At 37.1% G+C, this 25,130-nt stretch overlaps 1 pseudogene; it reads left to right on the top strand.

Annotated features, from left to right (window-relative positions):
- Positions 1-238: 238 nt before the first annotated feature.
- On the top strand, positions 239-25,130 carry LOC120236119 (annotated as a pseudogene).

Here is a 25,130-nt window from a genome sequence, read left to right as displayed (position 1 = left end):
TGTGCTACACACGGACCATAAGATTTTCACCTATCTCGTTAAAATCCTCACAATTGTATATGGTACGTATTTTACAGATAAATTTAGAAACCCCTATTATCTCTGTTGGAAATACATTATTGTAAAGGAATTTTTAGTGGGTTTACAATTCATCAGTTCATTTTTCTGCCATATATTTGGGGTAGTTACTATTGAGATAGTGACTAGTGTGAGGTAAGGACACAAAACTCAGTTGACTATGACCCTGCCCTCTGAGGAATTGACAGTCTTTCCAGACTTCAAAGCCGTAGGAATTCATCAAGAAGAAAAGGCGAAGAGGGGCATGCCAGGTAGGGATCACCACCAGAGGAAAGGTCCAAAAACTGTTGTCTGTTGTGTCGTGGATGTGGTTTGTTTATTTCTGAAGTGGTGGATGTGAGGAAAGGGAGTCGTTTATTGAGCTAGAGGAAGTTATGATTGGTAAACTTGCATAGAGATCACCATCAATTTTTTCTTACCTAGGTTTTGGCTCTAGGTGTCACAAATCCCATCAATGGGTAGCTTTTCCAAAAAAGTAGTGCAAATAGAACAAAACCAACACTTGTTCTTTCCCTGTTCTCATGTGCTCACTTTCCCCAGCACATTTACAACAAAGAGGTTTGGTCTGTAGGTGAATATCAAGAGAGACTCTGAAGAGGAAAGAATGTGACCGGTTGTGTGTATGTGTGTGTGTGTGTGTGTGTGCGCGCGCGCACTTGGCGCACACACATGCAGATCATTGCTAGTAATGACAGGAAGAAAGATAACCCTGTGTATTTCACCCAGAGTCCAGCTGACGAGTAGCATCTCTTCCCCTCCCTCTCTGGTACTTCCAGACCCACGTTGCTAGCACCAGCTATCAGCACTGGGGATGTGGTAGTGAACAAAACCAATGGAGTTGGCAGTCTAGTGGGGACTAGAAAAAAACATACATTCTTATTTTGCATTTCACAGTGTTTCTAGTTCAGAGGAACCCGCACCAAGTAGAAGTGACTACTTTTGTTAAATCTGTGACTAGCAATCAAATATATTCAAGGAGAATTCATTTTTGGAAAAAAAAAATCTGGTCTTTTCTCCACCATGTAAACAATACCAGCGGGAAGGAAGGAAGGAAGATAGGAAGAGAGGGAGGGAGGAAGGGAGGGGCGGGAGGAAGTTGGAACACAGAAAGTAAGGCACACAAGGAGAAACTCCTATAACAATTCGTTAATTATTCCACGAACTATTTAAAAATTTCTTTGAAATCTTATTGCTGTTAAAACTTGAGAAAAGATGTAAATTGTAATTTGAGCAAATCTTTTGTGTAGTGCATTGCAGTGGCTCTTTCTGTTTTATTTCTTTAAACTATTTTTGTATTGCACTTTCTTAAGATCAAATGTAATTTTTCTTTGAAGTGTATTACCACTGATGTTGAAATTTACCTACGTGTTTTGGGTTTTCAAATGTCTGAAATCTGTGATGTTCTCTCTCCCATATATTGTCTTCCTCTCTATTTCCAAACTTGGGATATATAAGTTGTTCTTAATGGTTTAAGGAAGCAGACTTCAACACACATGTGACATCTGTGATACTCTTCATTTTTTTTTGAAATCAGTTTAGCTCCCAATCACTGTCACTTGTCTCATTTAGAACATGAGCAATATAAACACTCTAATCCCTGCATAAAATGGGGCATCTATGAACAATGCATAACACACTTCTTACCATATTTATTGCACGATGCAAATATGCTCTAAGTCCTTATTGTACTGCAGTGAAAGACTATTGCCCAGTTTTTCTAGTATTTATTTATTGCTGTGATTACATATTCATTTATTCCTTCGCATTGTTCCAAAAGATTAATTTTGTTGTAGATTTGTTTAAAGTACATGAGATTTTGAAATATGGCTATTTTAACTATATTAAGGCTTTTTAATTTGATGCCTTCATGTGATATTTCACAAAACTTTGGGGGGGTATTTGTGTGTAGAAGAACATACAATAATACAACCAAGAAGTGATGAAATTGCTTTCATAAGATACTCATAAAAAGATAGATGCATATAAGGAATGCAATTGACAAAAGTCAGCCCTACACAAAATAGATGGTCTTTTTCCTCGTTTTAAGACATTAACTTGAGCCCTGTGGCTAATTCAATGCTAACAGTGCACAGTAAGCTTACAGGGGGCTTATGAGTACAACAAACTTGTGGTTATTCCTCCAGATTTACCAAAATAAACTGAATTGTACATACATTCAGTTATTACTTCATCTTCTACCCAATACTAATTAGAAAACTGTCAAAGATAGCCCACTGTTGAACACACAAATAGAAAGGTACATGCCTGTATGCAGCCACACAACCTGGAAAGTTCCCTACTAGAAGAGGCAGGAAGTCTTCGAAAAATGAACAGACGGCCCCTGGAGGCACGTTCCCAGGCCTTGTTTGTACCTTCCCCCCATTTCCTGGTTTAATTTGAAGGGCGACATTTCTGTTACAATGTTACATTTCTATAACACTTTTATGTATTGTATGAGCTTTGAAATTAAACCGAAACAGAATACAAAGCCCTAGGTGAGTAAATACTGAACAGCTGTGAGAGCTTGGGCAACTTTCGTCATTCTAAATCTCCATTTCCCTCTCTGTAAACCTCCCCGAGTCAATGCATGGAGTAAATAAAATCACATGTAAAAAACTAATAGAATAATCCTGGTTTCCTCTTTGTGATCACCTACAGTTCTCTGGTCTTTTATATTTTGGTTTAGTATTTAACATATCATCTATTTTAATGTAATAGTTAATATATCAATTGAGTTGCACAAGCATGCAGAGTCACAACTATACAATTAATGCATTCATTGCAAGTAGTGCTCTTCTTAAGCTGAAGAAAAAATTCTTTACAATTTTCACTTACTTTAGCTTCCACGCCTTTGTCATTTCCAGAGCCGTGTTTTGCGCTTTTTTTTTTCCAAAACATATCGTATTTACTTCTGAGTTTCATTGAGATAGAGGCCATTTTGAATTTAAGTATGACGCTATTACTTGAAATTGTATTCCATATTCCAAGTGCCATTTGTATAACACTGAGCGTACTGTTATGTTCACACCTTCATTCAATAGATACATAATAGGAAGCCTCTATGTTATAACCATTGTAGTTTTTCTATTTTATTTTTTCCACTTATTTATTATGAAATGAGCATGAAAACTGAGGTGTTCAAGACTATTTGTGAACACTGCATTTCCCCCATTAGGTCTGGTGGGAGAAGTAAAAACCAATAGGAGGTAGCATATCCAAATTACATATATGATTATTCACCATAACACCATACATAACAAAGATGACATCAGCATATAAAGATCTGATCTGTATAGAGTATTTCTTTTTCTGTGAAATCACATGGCATTCACACCTATTCCGTGAGTTGCGGTAAAATTGTACAGTATTTACCTTCTAGTTGATGCTCTGTAGATTTGGATGCTTGCTTTTTTTCTATGGCTGTATATTATGACCCAGGAACGAATTCCACAGCCTCCAGCCAGAAACTCAGCCTTCCCCAGCAATGAGCGCAAAATGACTGCGTTGGGCCCAAGTGTCGCAGATGATCTATGATAGTGGGGTTCATACCACTGATGGACAGGAACCCTGATTTTCCTATCAGTTTTCCTTGGATATTGCTGTCTACTCTCTTACCATGGTTCCCTCTATGCAAATTAGAAAACACTATTGTGTTGATTCTTGTGTATGATAGCTCCACTTCTCCCACTTCTCAAACTGTAGGTATTAAAGATATGCAGAATAGTTTACAATAATATGTTGGGACTGAAAAGTTGTGATGACCCTATCTGGAAGTCAGAAGCTGTCCTCCATGATATTGATAAGTTTCTGTAGCCAGAGCTGGAACTTAAGAGGGAGGAATTCTATATTCACATACACTACAAAGCATATTTAATACAGAAGAAAATTAGTAAGGGGTACATGGGTAGCTCAGGTGGCTAAGCATCCAACTCTTGATTTCAGCTCAGGTCATGATCTCCTTGTTCATGAGATCGAGTCCTGTGTCGGCTCTGCACTGACAATGTGGAACCCGCTTGGGACTCTCTCTCCCCCTCTCTCTCTGTCCCTCCATCGCTTGTGCACATGCATGGTCTCTTTCTCTTTCTCTCTCTCTCTCAAAATAAATAAACTTAAAAAAAAGAAAATAAAATGAGCAAGAATGTATCCATCACCCACAATTAATACTAGTAGTTAATTAAGCCTTCCATCTGACTTTCCACTATTATATACTACTGGTCCCAACAGTGTTCCCTGAGGAAGCATCTGTCCTTGGTTTGTGTTTACTATTTCCTTGCTTTTCCTTACAGCTCCACATATGTGCTTATCTTTGTCAACATAATGTATATTTTTTCATGGTTTCAAACATTATCTAACCAATAACATACTGCATATATTTTTGCACAACTTGCTTTCCTTTACTCAAACGTTTGTTCATCTAATGCATATTGATGGTTCTAGGTGAGGATCACTTATGTTCAACATGGTAGTGTCCCATTAGATGAATATACCATTATCTGAACATGCCATGCTTTATCTTTTAGCTTCCTGGATTTGGGAAATCTATCTAATTTTTGGAAATTCAAACATTGCCTGTAAAAATTGTATATGTTCCATAGTGTACCTATGTAAGAATTTTGTTATTGTGTTTCATTGGTACCCAGAATCTTTCAATTAACCCCCATTCCAACCTTCTTTCTGGTGTGTGTGTGTGTGTGTGTGTGTGTGTGTGTGTGTGTGTGTGTGTTTAAGACTGAAAGCACATCCTCAACATCAAGACGATGCCAAGGTACTATGTTTCTAGATTGTACAAATTGACACTCTAGCCATTATAGGAAAGGTTCTGTTGTCCAGATTTTCTCCTGTACATGATGTTTTCTGACTTTTTAAATATTTCCCTCTCTGCTGGGGTAAGGTAGTTACATTTGTTTTTTGTTTTTTTTCCTGGTTGTGGAAAGACAAAGATGGGAGTGAATGGTGTCACATTTTTGTTTCTTATCTGCAGTCTTTTGAGTATTAATGACATACAGCATATACACCCTGGTGTGTATGTGCTCGTGTAAGCACGCATGCACGCACACACACACACAGACACACATACAGTACTCTTTACTATTTCCATTTGTGTTTCTTCTTTTGTGAAATGAAATCCATGTTCCTATCTTTCATCCATTTGTCTACTGAGTTAATTCTGTTTTCCTATTGATTCATTGAAGTTTACCATATATTAATAATACTAACCCTCTTTTGGTTGTATATGTTATGAATAACTTTTCTGTTTATATTTTCGTGATCTTTGGACTATGACTCTCATGATGTATTTTGATACAGAGGTGTTCTTCATTTGAATGCAAGTAAATAATGTCAGTGTTTATTCTTTGCTATTTATATTTTCTCTGCATCATGTTAAACAATCTTCTCCAAGATCTTAGCACAGAAAATGTTCTCTATTTTATTTTGAGCACTTAAAATTCTTTTCATCACCCTCTATTGCTGTAAAACAGTACTATCACAAATGTAACGGCTTAAAACAACACATTTTTATCTCACAGTTTCTGTGGGTCAGGAATCCGGGCACCGGGGCTTTTCACAAAGCGGCCATCCAGTGGCTGTGTAGGACTGGGGTCCCATCTGAGACTCACCTGAGCTCGTGTGGTTCCAGACAGGAGTCAGCTCCTTGTGTGTTGTTGGACTAATGACTCAGTTCTTTTCCACCTGTTGGCTGTGACCATCCTCAGTCATGTGTCAGATGGAGCTATCCGTGTGTCAACTCACTTCAGGAAGGACAGGATGAGAATCAGTAGGAAAAATGCTAACAATGTAGCTTCATCATAGAAGAGACACCTAATCAGTTTTGGTTAGAAGCAAGTGGCAGGTCCCACCCACAGCCCAAGGAAAGGGATTGCACAGAGCTTGGGTACCAGGAGTTGTGATAATTGGGGGCCATTTTAGACTCCATTTGTGACAGACTTTTGTCTTATTCTGAGAATTTTTTTTTTTTCTGTATGAATAATCTGCTGCCCCAGACTGAAAAGATTGAATAACCTTTTCTTTCCCACCAACTTCCGATGCCATCTCTACCACATATCAGGTCCTTGTGTTTGGTGTGAGTCTGTATCTGAGCTCTCTTCTTTATTCTGCTGGCAAATTTGATTACGCCAATGATAATTCCACACTGTATTAATTACTGTTGTCTTTTTGTTCGCCTTGAAGGCTGGCAAGACACGTCTTTTTATTCTCTTTCCCCTCCATGTGCATTTTAGAATTAATTTGCATTGTTCCTCAAAGCAAGCAAAGAAAGAACAAAACATGTTAAATGTAAGTGTATTATGCCAATATTGGAGATTTCACCTCATTATGTTAATTATTAATTAATCCCTCTCCAGAAACAATGATATTTCTCCTTTATATAATACATTTGGTAATCTTTTGACAGATTTAAGTCTGAGCACTTTATATATTGCTATTAGAATGGATGATATTTATTTTTTAATTATAAATTCCAACTGATACTAGTATATAGAAAATGCAGTTGATTTCTGTGTATTTCTATGGTATCAGGGACTTTATTAAATCCTCTTAGTAATTTAATAATTTACCGGTTAATTCTTTCAAAACACTTAGATAGGAAGTTATATAATGTGTAATTAATTAGAATTATACTCGCTTCCTTTTAATCTTATAACTTTTTAATGTCCTTACTGCAGGTGGTAGGGCCTCCTATAAAATACTGAATGGATTTAGTAGTAGTGAGCATTCTCGCACTGTTCTAATGTGAATGAAGTGCTTTTGCATTTCACCACTGAACAAACGGACGCTGTGTGTGTACCCTAGCTTCACCTTGTCAGTATGTGGTGTTCCCTTCTGTGCCTAGTTTGAGAAACGACTTTTTATCATCAATGCATGATGAGATTTATTCAATGCTTTCTCACCGTTTATTGTGATCGCCATGTTTCTTTGCCTTTATCTGTTAATATAGTACAATATGTGAACATACTTTTTCTTTTGAGATTAAACCACACTTGATTTGCTATGATAAAACCAGCCTAGGAATGATTCATTTTATTTCTGCATGTTGCTGGATTGAGTTTGTTAATATTGACTTTAAGATGTTGACATCAACACTTGTAATTGTGATTTCCTTGTACTGTATGTGTCTAATTTTGAAGTCAAATTACTTGTCACAGGAAATAAATGGAGGATGTTCGCTTTTTATATTCACTAGAAGAGTTTGCATACAATTGAAATGATCTAATACAGAGACTGTTAGAACCCATTTGTAAAACCAACTGGTCATTGTGTTTTCTTTCTAGAAACATTTTAGCTATGTATACAGTTGTATTTGATGTTATTGGCTTATTTTATTTAGGTCATATGTTTATTTTAAAGCCTATTTTGGACAAAACAATTTGTCGTTTTCTTTTAAACTCCACATGCATTGACCTAAAATTGTTTGAAATGCATTCCACTGCCTCTCTCTAATTATCCATCCCTCACACAGATTTTTTCCATCCCTAATATGTGTGCCTCATTTCTTTTTGTTTCTTGATCAGGGTTTTCCTTTTATATAAGTCTTTTCAAAGACTAACTTTTGGCTCTTATTGTTCTTCTTACTATTTTATGTTTATTTGATATTGTGTAACTTTGGCTCTTGATCTTACATACATCCTTCATCCTATTTTATTTATTTTCTCTAATTTGCTGTTTTAATTGTGTTTTATAACTTTAATCATCTGGCCCATTATTTTTTTGTCAGTGTCCACCACCTAAAATCCATCAGGAACAAACAGGATTTCTTATTCATTGCAGTAAAATGGTGGAAATAGTATGACTTTGCTCTAAATTAGCTGCTGTCAGGAAGGAGGGGGTATAATTCTATGATTGGGTGTCTGAAGAAATCTTACCTAGAAGGAAGGAAAGTTCGAGAGAGGCAAAATCTGTAATTGATAAAGGAGTGGCCATCACCCCATAAGATGGGAGAGAGGGAATGTGTGTAGGATTCTGTAGCTGGAAAATATTCATGGTTTGTGTGTGTGTGTGTGTGTGTGTGTGTGTGTGTGTGTGTGTGTTGTGTTTGTGCAGAGTTTTGGAGTCATCTTGTTTTTATCTTGATCCATCCTAGTCACAGCATTGCTTTGTTCTTTGAAATGACTTATGATCGACAGGAGGACACCACACCTCACTGATGGCAACAAGACAACTTCTGGATGTCAGGAGCTTTTGTTGTTTTGTTTTTTACTCTCATTTTAAAATATTTATTCTTTTTTTAAAATAGTTTATTGTCAAGTTGGTTTCCATATAACACCCAGTGCTCATCCCCACAAGTGCCCTCCTCCATGCCCATCACCCCCTTTCCCCCTCCCCCACCCCCATCTGCCCTCAGTTTGTTCTCAACATTCAAGAGTCTCTCATGGTTTGCCTCCTTCCCTCTCCCCCCAAAAATATTTATTCTTTTGATTATGTTCATGTAAGGCGACCAATTTATCTGTAAAATCATATTGGTTGTATCCACACATTTTAATATGTAGTTTTCCCTTCTGATTATTTTCTGAATTTCTGTGTGATCTCTGATATTACCATGAGTATCCTTGTATTTATGGGTTTCTCTCAGTTATATGTAGCTGTCAGTTTTTATCTTCTATATGTTGCAGTTATAAACTAAAGCTATGAACTGTGTGGCACCCATTCTGCCAAATGTCAGGCTCTCTGGATGGATATGGACTGGTGTCTGGTACATTTTTATAAATGCTCTACATGTTGTATAAACAGTAGATATCCTTCACTTGTCGGGTGTGATGTTCTGAAAGCCTGCTGGCTCTAACTCGATACTTTCTTTATTCAAAATGTGTATCCATAGGAGTTTTTCCTAATCTTTCAATTACTATAAAAGCTTTATGTCATTAAAGGCATATGCATGTTATACATAGTATTATAAACTTTATGAATAGAGCCTTCATGGAGTGACTGTCTTTTTTCTAGCATTGCTTTTGGCTTAAACAGGGTTTGTTTTTGTTTTGTTTTGTTTTTGGATGATAGTAGATAACACAGTTCCTCTTTAAGTATTAGTCCATCATGTAATTTTCATTTTGATATTTTAAAACATTTTTGGCCTCATGTTTTTAAAATACATCTTGTAAACAGGGTATAATTGGATTTTTATTCCTATTCTAAAAATCATTATCTTTATTGTCTTAGGTGTTTACTCTTTTGTATTCACTACCGTTTTTCATATGCTTGGATTTATTTGTAAAAATTAGTATGTACTTTCTGTTTATGCCTCTATTTACTATGTTCCTTTTTAATTTTCTTCTTTATTTTTTAATGTTTATTTATTTATTTATTTTGAGAGAGAGAGTAGTGAAGGGGCAGAGAGAGAGAGAGAGAGAGAGAGAGAGAATCCCAAGCAGGGTCCACACTGTCAGTGCAGAGCTCAAAGTGGGGCTCAGTCTCACCACCCATGAGATCATGACCTGAGCCAAAATTAGGAGCCCAATGCTTAACTGACTGAGCCACCAGATGCCCCTTAATTTTCTTCTTTCTTAAATTATTTTGTAATAATTTTCCTTCCCTCCCTTTTACTGGTTTAGAAACAATGCATCTTATTTGTATTATTTTGAGGCTTACAAAAAAATGATAAGTAAATATTACTATTTTCTATACCCAACATTTATTTATATTTTGCCATGTATTTGCTTTTTTCTTCCTTTCTATTCCATCAAGCTGTCAAAGTTTTTCATCTATGTCTATTGTTTTTTCTATTTTAAGTTTATCTCACTATTTTCTCAATTCCTGTTGGCCTAAAATTTTTCTTTTTTTGACACTAACTCTTCTAAGTTTGTTGTATGTGCACTCCTGGGTTAACAGCACTTTGGATCCATTATTTCAGTTATCTCTAGCTTCTTCTGTTTTCTCTTTTTTATTTTTTTAATGTTTTATTTATTTCTGAGACACACACGCGCACACACACACACACACACAGCGTGAGCAGGGGAGGGTCAGAGAGAGAGGGAGACACAGAATCTGAAACAGGAGGCTCTGAGCTGGCTGTCAGCACAGAGCCCGACGTGGGGCTCGAACCTATGAACTGTGAGATCATGACCTGAGCTGAAGTCGGACGCTCAACCGACTGAGCCACCCAGGCGCCCCCTTCTTCTGTTTTCTTTGTGAAATAGGTATCAAGATCGATAGCTGAGAATGAATGTGGGGAAGAGGTATTGAGGTTAGAGGCGTGAGAAGAGGCTGTTAGAATAGTCATCTAGGAGATGAGAGGGTAAGGAGGGTGGGGAGACGTGTTGCACTGTTGCCCGTAGCCCTTGGAACCTCCTTGATGGCAGTGACTCTGCATTTAGACATATAGTTTCTCCCAGTCTTGTTCAGCTGCACCCATGTAAGTATGGAAAAAACTAGAACACTGGATTGACCAGAATGTGGCCATTGCACAATGAGGTGACAGTATAAAAGAATGTGAGGTGAGGTTGTATGCAGGGGATGGACTGTAGAGAGAAAGGCTTATGAGGACATGAGGCTTAGGACACATAGTTATAAAGGACCTTTGTTCTGGTGCCATCCAAGACTTTGGTCAGGGACACGTTCACTTGTAAGGTAGGAAGCAATGCTTTTAAGAGAGATCCTTGGAACTGAGATTCTTGAGGCATTGAAATTACTGCTTATAATAAAGTCTGGGGCACCTTCCAGCAGGAGGAGAGCAGAAGAAAGCATAAGCAGCACTTGAATCAAGTTCACAAGAAGAAACATGCTCCGGGGGGTTAGCTGAGTTATTGTCTTGAGGGACAAGACAGGAAAAGGCATGTGCGGTGGAGATGTGGAGGATTTTACTGGCTGAATTCCTGAGGGCACAGTGCAAAGATTTTAGGAGCTGGAGAAGGGTTGGAAACAGTTTTGAACAGTGTCACTTGGTTTTGGAGTATAGCCAAAGAGGAGTGATGTCATAGACTTAGAATTCAGGTGGTGAGTAGCAGTTCATAATGGGTATAATGAGGCTGACATCATGAGATCGATGATACTGGTCTCAAGGCCGGTGATGGTAAGGAGGCTATGAGGGGGAAGGCTGGGGCGAGTCTGGCTGTAGATAACAGAAAATGGGCTCACTATGATCATCTTTCTTTTTCTCCTGTGGAAGAGCAGTCCGTAGAGAATCCAATAGCTGATGAATACAGCCCTGAGGTAATAAGGGACACAGTTTCTTCCACTGGTCGCATGCGACTTCACCATCCTTAGCGGATGCTTGCCATTTCCAAGATGGTGCCATGAGCCAAGAATGTCATGAGAGCTGATTTCAGAAACGAGAAGAGAAATATCACAGCTGATCACTTCATCCTGAAAGGCCTTTCCAAGAGGGAGCCTTCCATCCAACACTTTCCACTTTTATGAGCTATAATTTGGTAGAAAATTTAAAAAATTCTGGAATTACTTGAGAAAATTTAGGGAAACAGATCTGTACAGAGGCTTTCACTTCCCCAGATTCTCTTTCCCTTGGCCTGGAGTGGTTTGAGATATCTCTGTTTATAAAATGTTCTCCCTCCAGGGGATTCCATTGGGTAGCTCAGATTGAGATCTGCTGTATTCAGCATATAATTACAATTACAATTACAGTTGCTTCTTGTTTGTTTTATATATTTTCTAAATTTAATACAAACACTGAATTAGTGAATACTTCCTAGTTGCTCCTCCGGGAAAATTCAGGGTTATTTGTGTTCCTTTGGTACTCCGATCCCCATATTTCTACTAACCAATCAATCCATAACCTTGTTTTATATATATTTCTGTTTGAAGACACCTTACTTAATACATATCAGTAATTCATTATCAGCATTGAACTCACGGCCAACAGCTCCATTACAAAGTTTATGTGAACTCGTTTTCTCTGCGAGGTACTTTACAGCCTTCTTGTGTCTGGAAACATGAGATGGCACTTCTTTCACTGTGCTTCCGATTTTAAATATCACCAACCCAGAGCCCCACATGTGTGAAAACTATGGCATGAAACCAACCCTGAAGAGCATACTTGTTTACAGTAAGAAAGCTGAAACAACAAAGAAGACCCCCCCCCCCCCAACACCACCACCATGTTGAACCTCCACTGGGCACACATGAGGCGGGCGACTCAGATTTGTTTGCCACTCTGCATATCTGCAAATGACATGCATCATGATCGTTGACTGGGGGGAGGGTAACAAGTAAGTTTTAGAGAGAGGTGAGTTTGCAAAGATATAATCTGCAAATACCAAGGATCAACTGTATCTCAGTTTCCTTTCTCCTTTTCATCTGACTCCTCTCCTTTTTCCCTGATCCTTCAGGATCTCTGCCCTGAGCAATAGCTTCCACGGACACCCCACTTCTGTGCACCTGATTCTCTGTCTCACCCTAACAGTATCAGAGTTTTTCTGCCTGGTTCTGTCTTTCCAAAATTTATGAAAAATGTTTATCTTACCCTTTCCCTCATTTCCAGCACTTTTTAAGAGTGATATTCCTTATTCTTAATAAGGTATTGTCAGAAAGAGGGGAGTTTTGATTTTAAAAAATGCATTCTTTAAAGAACGTTTTAAAACAGAAAAAAATTGAAGAACAGCCACAAATACTTATCTGAAAAACAGCTGCTATTAACATTTAACTGTCCTTTTACTTTCCGGTTTATAAAGGTAAAGTGATCTGACCTGGGATCAAAACTCAAATTCAATTTTCAATTAATAAAGGTAAATGTAGACCCAGTAATGTTAATTCCAACTATTGACCTGATTGCCAATTTCTTTGGGTATATTTCAAGTTTATCATTCACAATGGCTTTCTAAAGTCATTACTGTCAGCGTGTCCAGTTCAATAATTGGAGGATGAGGGATGCTGTGAAGAACAGGAACAAATCTTACTTTTTCCCCAGTACCCTGAAGGATGTTGCAGACACACTAATGACAAAAGTGGAAATATAGATATTTCAGATGACAAAGAGGAAACAGTCGTTCACATAACGTGTGTGTGAAGAGGGCAGGACTAACTAATCATGACACCGAAGCCAGAAACCAGATAAGAAGAGACTGAGAGATTTGCATGAGTATTTTTAAATCTTCTCTATGTCAAAAAACAAACCTCCAACAGTAAGAGCATTACAAAAGAGCGCCAAATTAGAAACATGAATTCACTATAACCGAGTAAAGATTTAAATTCTTTAATGTCGAAAAATATCTGTAGACAAAAGATGAGTATTGCAACTTGAAAGGACAGAGAGGTTAGCTGTGATCAAACACGCATAAAGCAGATAATCTTTGTTACCAATTCCAAGTACAAATACTCTTACTTTCCTTTTATTTTACAATTCATATCTTAAACTTCAAGTTATTTCTCCTTAAGGCCTGTCCTCCCACTACTAAATAAATGGGGAAGAAAAGAAATGCAGGGGGAAAAAGAATTACAGGAAAAAAAAGTCTTAAAGTTCCTTGAGATTTAATCAAAAGGTTTCAGGACTTTCCGAACATAAAATAAAGAGCGAGCTATAATCCCGTGTGGCCAAAACTCTCCCTGCTTCTCACTGGTATAAAGTGTCGTTACAGATGACTGATCCTGCCCAGCTCAACAAATGATACTTGTTTACAGGGGCTGGAATCACATGCTTATACTGTTTCTGTGAGGTTCATAGTACTGGCCCAAGCACAAAGGGACAGTGTATTTTAGCCTTGTCTCTCAATCTCTCTCTCTCTCTCAATTTTATTTCTAAAAGCACAACGTACTGGACCATTGTTATTGAGTCTGGAAAAGCTGCCTTGTTAGGTACATATTATGCAGAAACCACCCATCCATCCCTCCCCAACCCCTAAAAAAAAAAATACTGGACACTTCGGTTGAGCCTGGATTATCAGCCTAAAATCTCCTCTCAAGGTTATCTTATTTCAGGTATTTTCTTGTCCTTTTCTGTACACACAGTAGTTTTGGGGGTCACCATGAGCCAAATTTCAAGGTCTCTCTCCTTTCAGGTTGGGAACAAGAAGGGTTGGTATGGGGCACTTCACTTTCACAAATGTCCTGGGTCCTTCAATAAAAACCCAGCAGTCATCATAGTGACTTGCTTGGTGTCCCAAACCAAAGGTGAGGGACTTACTTTTCTCAGCCCACAAGAAGTTTCCTTGACTCAAGCCAAGAGGCACTAACACTATGGTTAGGTTAAAACTGTATTTCTTTTGTTTATTTCTTGATTTACTCAGTGTGGGAATGGAATGTACTTCCGCCTGAATAAATAAACTTTATTTATTTATTTGATTTTTGGAAAGTCAAAAACTACAACTGACCAAAAAATATTAAAACCATCTATGCCATTATTAATTATATAAATTCAAATTAAGAAGAGTCAATATCATATTAGTTTACAAACCACCAAAAGGAACATCAATTTTGGTGGATATAGCAAAAAAGTACATTATTGGCTACTGGTTTGGTAATATAAGTATATATTCTTTAGTATAAGCAAGTTGGCTGTTCACCAAATATTTTAAAGGTCCTTTCTTCTGCCACCACACTGTTCCTTTAGGATGAGAATTCTCATTTCAAGTCTCTTATTCCATCAGAAAACAAAAAAGAAACAAATATAAAAGATGCATATATAAGGATATCTATTTCAAGCATTCCTTTATCACTTAAAGACATGGAAATTTGGGGGCACCTGGGTGGTTCAGTTGGTTAAGCTTCCGACTTCGGCTCAGGTCACAATCTCATAGTTTGTGAGTTTGAGCCCCGTGTTGGGCTCTGTGCTGACAGCTCAGAGCCTGCTTCAGGTTTTGTGTCTCCCACTCTCTCTCTCTCTCTGCCCCTTCCCCACATGTGTTCTCTCTCTCTCAGAAATGAATAAACGTTAAAAAAAAAAAAAAGATATGGAAACTTCCTAAAAAGGCCAGAAAAATCAATGGAGATGTATAGTAGCTTATTAGAAAAGTCTTTGTGATCATTTTATATTAATTAATTGCAAAACAGCTTAAAACAATCTTAATTTTAAATTGGATACATTTATACCTACCTATTAAGCTAAACTATGTCAAATGGTTATTTTAGTAAGTCAACAGAGATCAAGGGTCAGTAATTTCAAATTATTCAATTTGATGTTTATATCCATCTGCACATGAATTATCTACTTATACAGTCATATTTTATACACACACACTTCTAGATTATTATGAGTCAAATGTTAGCAGTAGTATTGAAATTTCAGATGAGTGTTTTTTTTTTTCCTTATGCTTATCTGTGCTCTTATTAGAATAGTTGTTCTAAAAATCTCAAAATAAACTGATTGAGAACTTAAGAAAAACATAGCAAAGCATTCTGAAAAAAATATTCTTAGAGAATTAAATGCAAAACTTAGAAGCTGAGTTAAAATAGCCATTAAGCAACCGAATAACTGTTTGATCTCAAAAATTATGAAAACAACTTATAATCAGTTGTTCTGCCCCCCAAACAATAAATTATATATTTTAAAAATAGATTACTTTATTTTTTAAAATAAAATAAGTGCTTTTACATATTGTTGCTGTTCACAGAATTTTCATGAATAATAAATGGCAATAGATATTAAAAGCTTAAAAAATGTGAACAGCCTTTCATTCAACACTTCCAGCTTAAATTCAGTTCCAATTAAATCTTCTTTATTAATTTAAAACATACATTTCAGAGGACATAATTTAAATCTTAATTAGACTTATTTTGTGAAGTTTCCTTTTTATAATTTATAGAAATAAGAGCATATTTAATTTCTTCTTTCCCCCTTTTTATTTTTTTCTCCTTTCCTTTTTCTTCCTCTCATCCTTAAAGACCATTTGTGAACTGACAACTATGGCTAGATAGAGTGAAAGATCCATAAGGACCCAGATTATTTCAAGAAATAGTTATAAAAATAAATGGCCAGAGAACAACCCAACCCAATTTTTTGCTCATCTAATGGTCAGTAGTAAGCAGAGTAAGCAGTCAGCACCAAACTTTGAAACTGAACTTGGTGGCTGTTGTTATTTTAAGGTTTTGTGAATAAAAAAGGAAAGTCATAGATCAAAGATACAGTGGTCAGCCATTGTGACTCCTGATGTAGTATTTTGGATTCTGTTCTTGTGGTAGGATTGTCCTGGTGTCTGAGCTTTCCTTTTAGACTGGATGGTGATGACAATGACTGTGATGGTGGTGGATTGCCTTCAGATGCACTTTTTAATTCTTGGTGTTTTATGTCAGTTTTGCCTTTAAGAGGGGTACACTGCAGCAGACCCATAGATGGGTAGGCGTAAAATAAATTTTATTCTTTCCTCATTACTTATTATTTAATCATACGATAATTAGAAGTGTGCATTTAATTTTCAAGTATTTAGAAGTTTCTGTTATTTCTTTTTTTTATAGAAATTTATAGAAATCATCATAGGTAGATAAGATGTTTAGTTACATTTCAAGCCTAGAAGATGGTCTGTCTTGATAAATGCACTTTGTGTACTTGGAAAGGAAGAATATGCTGATCCTGTCAGGTGAAATAGTTTGTTATTGTCAACTAGGTCAAGTTTGCTCATATCATATATATCCTTACTATTCCCTTCAGCCAGAATGACTATCTTGAAACTTCTTGTAGTAAGGGCTGCTGACAAAGCATTCTCTTTCTCTTTCTCTCTCTCATTGGAAAATATTGTCTGTTGTCACTTTCCTCGAATTTTGGAAAGATATATTGAAATGTTATTCTACTATCTCTGGTTTCTTCTGAATTTGATGAAAGGTCATCAGTCATTCATATCCTTGCCCCCATGTGCTTTTAAAGTGTTCTTTTCAAGCCTCTACTTGGAAATTTTTCTTTGAGCTTGATAGTCAACAGTTTATTATGATTTGCCTGTGGGCTATTTTCTTTGTATTTATCCTGCTTGACATTGATGAACTTCTTAAATCTGTAAATGTATGTCTTTCATAAAACTGAGAGAAATTTGGTTCACTGTTTCTTCAGATATATTCTACCTCCTATTTCTCTTATTAAATTTACAGGGGTGCTTAACCCTTTGCTTTAAAAAGTGAACTTGGCTGAACTGAAACCAAATTCTGCTTCCCTGTCCTCAACAGTAGCTGACATATGCCTTCAGGTCTTTTAGCCTTATCTCGCCTTCCTGAAATCTGTCTGTGACATTCTAGTTTCTGAATCTGCCAGAAATTTGGCCAAAGTTCATATGCAAAATTTGGTCCTGCTCTCTCCTGTGGTTTCCTTTTTTTTTTTTTTCCTTGTACTTCTCTCTCTCTCTCTAATTTTCTAAATTTGGTTGTAGTCATGACATCTGTTTTCTCATTCATCAAAAGAGTAAGCATGCAGTTTTCTGGCTAAGTTTTAGACACTAAATGTAAGGCTTACTTTCTTAGAACCACACAGGTGTTTCCAAAGATAAAATAATATTTACCTTCTTTAGTTGGTTGGCGAATACATATTTGTTCACTTTTTCATTTATATTATTTGTGTATATTTATTCATTAGTGTATCTTAAGGCTACTTTATCAAGCTGGGAGGTTTTAATTTACTAAACAACAGTAAATAATAGACAATGTTCAACTAAAAGGAGATCTGTAATCTAAAAGGAAATAATTTTAGAGTTGGAAAGAATCTTTATGATCACCTAGTTACACAAAAAAATAATACCTAGGTAACATAGGTGAAATTTCCAAATGTTACATTGTCATTTGTAAAATTGTATGCTAAAAGATCCTGGAAATTACCTCAATATTTATTATTAAACAAAAATACATGAATATCCTAAAGGGTCTTAAATGCATTTTATTCTATATTATTTTAGGCAACAAATCTGTGTTTTAAAGACTAAATATCTCTTGAACATGAGTTTAAAATGTCAATACCAATACCAATATCAATCAAAATGATAGGTATTCTTTGTGACCTGGAAGGTAGCAAACATACAATTCGTAATTAAACTTGTACAAAACAGTTGGTCATCTGTCAAAATATATTTTTATTCTCACTAACAACAAAGTAGATTTAAAATGTTTTCTTCTTATCATTTTTCAAGTGTCTTGAAACTATGAGGTTATCTTGCTAACTGTACCCTCTGGATATTATTCATCAGTTTTCCATTTGACAGCACTCCTGTGATTCTTCAATAACCTTGAAATAAAACTCTTGTATCCCAGGATACACTCCTTACTAGTCTGTTCCAGAGAAAACCTGCAATAAAAGATAAAAAAAAAAATCTTCCAAACAATTTGGAACATTTTTGATATGCTAATGGTATGTACACACAGTTCTTAGGTCCGCTCAGCATGGAGACTCAGACCTATTCAAACAGACTTACACATCCATCCTTGAAAGTTATTGTGTCTCCTTCAGTAAAGGACTGGAACAATTAACACAAAGAGCATAAATCCCAGCTCTTATCATTAACTTTGCTGCCTTTGTTCCTGGTTCTTGATTATCTTTCACAGAAATGAAAGAGTAACTTCCAAGTTGCATAATTTATAGGATTCATTATGTATGGATCCTCTCCTGAGCACAGCTCATTACTGACCAAATATTATTTTACCCCAATTTTTGAGTAAAGATGAACCTAGGTTACTTGCTATTGTGATTATGATATCTCTTACAGTCGCTGAAATATTATTTTATAAGGCGTTGCTGTTGATAACTTACTTTCAAATATTAATATAAGGCTGTTAAAACCAGATTGAAGTTCTGCAACTAGCAGTAAAGGTATTCATTTTTTAATGTTCATTTATTTTGAGAGCGATAGAGAGAGAGAGAGAGAGAGAGAGAGTGTGTGTGTGTGTGCAAATGGGGGAAGGGAAAGGAGAGAGAGAGAATCCCAAGCAGGCCCCATGCTGTCAGCACAGAGTCTGATCAAGGGCTCAAACTCAGGAACCATTAGATCATGACCTGAGTGGAAACCAAGAGTGGACGCTTAACTGAATGAGCCACCAGGTGCTCCATTTGTCTGTCTGTCTTTTTCTTTCTTTCTTTCTTTCTTTCTTTCTTTCTTTCTTTCTTTCTTTCTTTCTTTTTTATGGAATGAAAATTGTTTTTGTACTAACAGTTCATAAGAGACCATGGTAACCTTTGATGGTGGCTGCAACATTCTGGCTCTGGCCCCAGCTTTGGCTCTGCCAACGGAGCTGCCACCAGCTTCTCCATCTGGAAATTCAGCTCCCTCTTAAACTGGGCAGCTTCAGGCTGCCTAGGACAAGAAGACCATCACCCAGATTTGTGCCCAGGACCTCTACCATACTGCATCACACGTCAGTCCTCAAGTCAGATGGTGACATAGGACATTCCTGATTCCCTGTCACAAGAACAACTAGCAATGATTCATAAACAACACACCATTATGAAAATATCAGAGCCTGGAGAGGAAGCTGAAGCCTTCTCTGGACTTAAGACACTGAGAAAAAAGCATTAGCAGTATAGAATGAGGGACACCTGGGTGGCTCAGTCAGTTGAGCATCCAACTTTGTTTTTTTTTATTTTTTTATTTTTTTAAAAATTTATTTCTAGGGGAGAGAGAGAGCGTGAGCAGGGGAGGGTCAGAAAGAGAGGGAGTCACAGACTGAAACAGGCTCCAGGCTCTGAACTGGCAGTCAGCACAGAGCCCGACGCGGGGCTCGTACCCACGAACCGCGAGATCATGACCTAAGCGGAAGTCGGACGCTTAACCGACTAAGCCACCCAGGCGCCCTGAGCATCCAACTTTGGATCAGGTCATCATCTCACGGTTGGTAAGTTTGAGCCCCATGTCTGGCTCTGCTGACAGTTCAGAGCCTGGAACCTGCTTCAGATTCTACGTCTCCCTCTCTCTGCCCCTCCTCTGCTCTCTCACTCTCTCTCTCTCTCTTTCAAAAATAATTAAACATATTTTTAAAAATTTTAAGAAAGAAGTGTAACAGAAGAGGTTATCGTCTGGCCACATTGCCATCCCCAAGACTGGCACATTGCCACTCTTAGCGGCGGTCCCTTAGACCTGTGGGCTGTCCAGTGGGAAAAGACAACCCCAGACACATACCAGCTTCCTCATCATTGTGGGATGCTTGCCGGGAGGCTGACTTGGATCTCACCTCATAGAGATTACTGAAGAATCTGTAGAGCTCACTGAGTGGGAATCACGGAGAGACAAAGAAGTAGGGTGAGACTGAAGAGAAAGCAGTATTCACATCATGGGGGACCACATTCCTGCTTGTGGTCGTACCAGCCAATGCCTCCGTCATCTACTGATTTCAGTAGAAATACATCAGAGAAAGAAAGCTGGAAAACTCACAAGTATTTGGAAGTTAACACAATTCTGAAACACCAATTGATCAAAAAAGAGGGAAAAAAAAGGATATACAAATATATCTTGAGACAAATGGAATGGAATGCAACATACAAAAACAGGTGATGCATTCAAAGCAGTTGTAAGAGCTTTGTAAGGTTAGAGCTATAGATGACTACATTAAAATAAAAAAGAAAGATCTCAGGTAAACAGCCTAACATTACATCTCAAGGAACTAAAATCAGAAGTACAAGTTAAGCCAAAATTTAGTAGAAGGAAGCGAATAATAAAGATTTGTATAGAAATAAATAAGAGAATAGGAAACAATAGAAAAGGTTAACAATGCTAAGATACTAGTATATTAACTCTAATGCTTTCTTTGAAACAAAACTGACAAAAGTTTAGCTTGACTTACCAAGAAAATAGAGAGGGCTCGGGGCACTTGGGTGGCACGGTTGGTTAAGCATCCAGACTCTTCTCAGCTCAGGTCATGATCTTGCAATTGGTTTGATTGAGTCCCTTATCAGGCTCTGTGCTGACAGCATGGAACCTGCTTTGGATTCTCTCTCTCTCTGTCACTCTCTATCCTTCTCTCTCTCTCTAAATAAAATATTTTTAAAAAAGAGAAACCTCAAATAAATAAAAACAGGTATGAATGTAAATCACAATCGATCCCACAGAAATTCAAAGGCTTATTAGAGAGACTACTGTGGACAATGATATACCAACAAATTGGTCAATCTAGAAGAAGCAGATATATTTCTAAAAATTAACAACCTCCCTCATGAAGAAAAGTCGAATCTGAATAGACCGATAATAAGTGAGAAGACTGATTTGGTTTCCAAAAACCTTCCAATAAGGAAAAGTCTGAAACCAGATGGTTTCACTGGTGAATTCCATTAAAGATTTAAATAATTAACACCAGGGGCGCCTGGGTGGCTTAGTCGGTTAAGCGTCCGACTTTCGTTTAGGTCATGATCTCGCGGTTCATGGGTTCGAGCCCGGCGTTGGGCTCTGTGCTGACTGCCAGCTCAGAGCCTGGAGCCTGCTTCAGTCTGTGACTCCCTCTCTCTCTGCCCCTCCCCTGCTCACACTGTCTCTCTCTCTCTCTCCTAGAAATAAATAAAAAACATTAAAAAAATTTAAAAAAAAAATAATTAACACCAATCCTTCTCAAGCTCTTCCGAGAGAGAGAGAGAAAGAGAGAGAGAGAGTGGGGGAACACTCCCAAACTCATTTTACTAGACCAGAATAACTCTAGACCAAAGTCAGGTGAAAACACTGTAATTATATGCCAATATTCTTCATACAGATGCAAAAATTCTCCACAAAACCCTGGTAAACTAAATTCAACAGCATATTAAAAGGATCACACACCATGATCAATTGGATTTATCCTTGGGAAACAAGGATGGTCAGATATGCAAAAGTCAGTCAATTTATACACTCCATTAATAGAATGAATAAAAATCATATAATGACCTCAATAGATGCAGAAAAAGCATTAGAGAAATTTCAATTTTTTTCATGATAAAAATGCTGAACAAATTAGTTATATAAGGAATGTACATCAACTAATCAAGTCTGTATGTGATGAGCCCACAGCTAAGATGAAACTCGGTGGTGGTGAACAATCAGAAGCTTTACTTCTAAATTTAGGAACAAGATAAGGGAGCTCATTGTCACCATTCCTATTCATCCTAGTACTAGTGAGAAGCAATCAGGCAAAAATAAATGAAAAGAAAGGGTAAAATTGGGCCTGTTTGCAGGTGACATGATCTTACATATAGAAAACCTTAGAGAGTCCAGAAAAAACTGTTGGAAATAATCAATGAAATCTGTAAAGTTGCAGGATACAAAATCAACATAGAAATCCATTGCATTTTTGTACACTAACAATAAAATTTCTGACAAAGAAATAAACAATTCCCTCACAATAGCATTGAAAATTATAAAATACCTAGGAATAAATTTAACCAAGGAAGTGAAAGATCTGTACACCAAAAACTATAAAACACTTATGAAAGACATTGAAGGAGACCTACATGAATGGTAAGGGTTATGATGTTCATGGGTTCAAAGAATTAATACTGTTAAAATGTCCATACTACCCAACGTCAGTTATATCTCAACAAATCTGGGAGTAAAAATAAAAGTGTAAAGTGTAAATTATTAAAAAAATTAAAAAGTCAATGAAAGCTTGGAGAAAACAAATATCTGACAAAGCTTTAGGATAAATCTAGTTAGAATGATCTGATTACACTAAAATGCTGTCTTTATCCTGGGTGTCCATGCTTGAGTTCACTTCTGATAAAAGCCAAGCTTTGGTTTTATCAACCCATTTACAGAAAGCATCTCTGAGGTCCAGAGAGAGTACAAAAATAAATAAGTAAGCAAACACATAACTACTAGAAGACACTGGAGAATGATCCAAAAGTGGCAGAACCTTGAGTTCTTCATTGGACAAAGAGTGTGGCCCTAGTGAGTTGATTGTTCTTACCACTTGTAAACTGAGGACAGGCCTCACCCACACCTCACATAGCAGCTACAAGGTCAAGAGAACACTTCAGTGAAAAACAAACAAGGAAACCAGCAAAGGGGAGTGTAAGAGATTGGGCCACAAATTCTATGCACGTACTCTGCCTATCTATCCAGTCAACTCTAAACACAAATGCTAAGGATGGAGTCCTAGAGGTAACATGAAGACCCAATGACTGAGCAAATTTGACCTGCTACTAAAAAGCCTGACTCTTCTATCTGAGAACAATTAAATTAATAACCTCCTAAAAACCGAACAAAATAGAAAATCTCTTTGGGGTAAAATAACAGAATCCAGATTCCCACAAAATAATTTTCCCAAAGTGCAGGGTAAAATCTTAAATTGCATAATAGGGGCGCCTGGGTGGCTCAGTCAGTTAAGTGGCCAACTTCAGCTCAGATCATTCATGATCTCATAGTTTGTGGGTTCGAGCCCCACGTTGGACTCTGTGCTAACAGCTCAGAGCCCGGAGCTTGCTTCGGATTCTGTGTCTCCCTCTCTCTCTGACCCTCCCCCACTCACACTCTGTGTCTCTCACTCTCAAAAATAATTAAACATTAAAAAATAAATAAAATTGCATAATATATGAAGAATTAGGGAGATGGGACTTATATTTGGTATTAAAGATAATTATTTGAGACTGACTATGAGAAGATCCAGGGTTTGGAATTATGAGAGCAGGATTTTAAAGCAACTGTTATAATCATACTTTGTGACATACGGAAAAAGTATCCTGCAATATCTAAAAAATGGAAAATTTCAATCAATCAATAAAAAGAAACAAAAAAAAGCAATATTTGAAGTTTAAAAAGATCGAACAAAAATGTTTGATATATTTAAAGCAGAAGGGAGACAGCAAAAGACCGGAAACCTGAAGACAGATACCTATAAATGACTGGAAAACTAAACAGTGTTAGTAATATTTGGGTGCAATGACATACACCCATTTGGAGTCTGAGAGGAAAAGAAAAGATGAATGAGACTGGAAAAATATTAGAAAAATAATCATTGAAATTTTCTCAAATTTACTGTATGTTGAATTTTTATTCAATGACTTAGCAAACCTCAAGCAGGTTAGATAGGAAGAAAACCATGACCAGACCCACCATAGTCAAAGCACTGTAAATCAAAGATAAGGAGAACATGTAAAAGCAGTGAGAGGAAAAAGGCACTACATATAAATGGAACAAAATTTCAAAGGATTCATGGCTTGAAAAATGGATTTTAGAGAATATTGAACCAATATCTTTACAGTGATGAATGAAATAATAAAAAACAAAACAACCTTCCCCCCAAAAAACCCAAGCTGTCAACATAGAATTCTATAAACCACTTCTAGCCTGAGGGTTGTTTCAGGAAAAAGAAAACAGTTGTCTCAAGAAAAAAGAGACATAGATACTGTGTTATAAACAAAACCTGAGAAGATATTTATCAACTTACTTGAGCTAAAGAAATGCTAAAGGATGTACTTTAGGCTGAAAATCAATGAAACAGATGGAAACATATATTTAAGAAGGTATGAGAACCATCAAAAATGCTATTGCCTTTTGCCGCTTCTACTGTGAGAATGAAGAGTGAAGACCAGTCTCTACAATCAGACTGTCATTTCAGAAAATGTCAGCATCACTCTGAAGGGCTCACAGGTACTGTGAAGGGCCCCAGAGGAACTTCGGAGGGACTTCCATCACATCAATGTAGAACTTAGTCTCCTTGAAAAGAAAAAGAAGAGGAGTGCCTGGGTAGTTCAGTCATTTAGGACTCCAGGTCTTGATCTCAGCTTAGGTCTTGATCTCAGGATCTTGATCTCAGGGTTGTGAGTTCAAGCCCCATGTTGGGTCCCATGCTTGGTGTGGAGCCCACTTTAAAAAAAAAAAAAAAAAAAAATAGACTCCCAGTTGACAAACAGTGGGAAATAGGAAGGAACTGGCCACTGTTCACATGATCTGTAGTCATCTACAGAACATGGTCAACAGCGTTAATCTGGGCTTCCATTACAAGATGAGGTCATGTATGCTCACTTCCCCATGAACATTGTTATGTAGGAGAGTAGCTGTTTTGTTGAAAAATGAAATTTCTTGGATGAAAAATACACTTGAGGGGCTCAGATGAGGCCAGATGTTTCTTGTTCAATATCTCAAGCCCAGAAGGATGAGTTAATTCTTGAAGGAAATCATGTTGAACTTGTCTCAAACTTAGCTGCTTTGCTGGGGCAAGCCACAACAGTTATAAACAAGGATATGAGAAAATTTGGGGAGGGTATGTATGCTTCTGAAAAAGGAACAGTTTAA

The sequence above is a fragment of the Hyaena hyaena genome, unplaced genomic scaffold, assembly GCF_003009895.1.
Source record: "Hyaena hyaena isolate Hyena2069 unplaced genomic scaffold, ASM300989v1 scaffold_145, whole genome shotgun sequence".
Taxonomy (NCBI): domain Eukaryota; kingdom Metazoa; phylum Chordata; class Mammalia; order Carnivora; family Hyaenidae; genus Hyaena; species Hyaena hyaena.
Note: the sequence above shows the minus strand (reverse complement) of the source record. Positions and strands in the feature narration are given on the sequence as shown.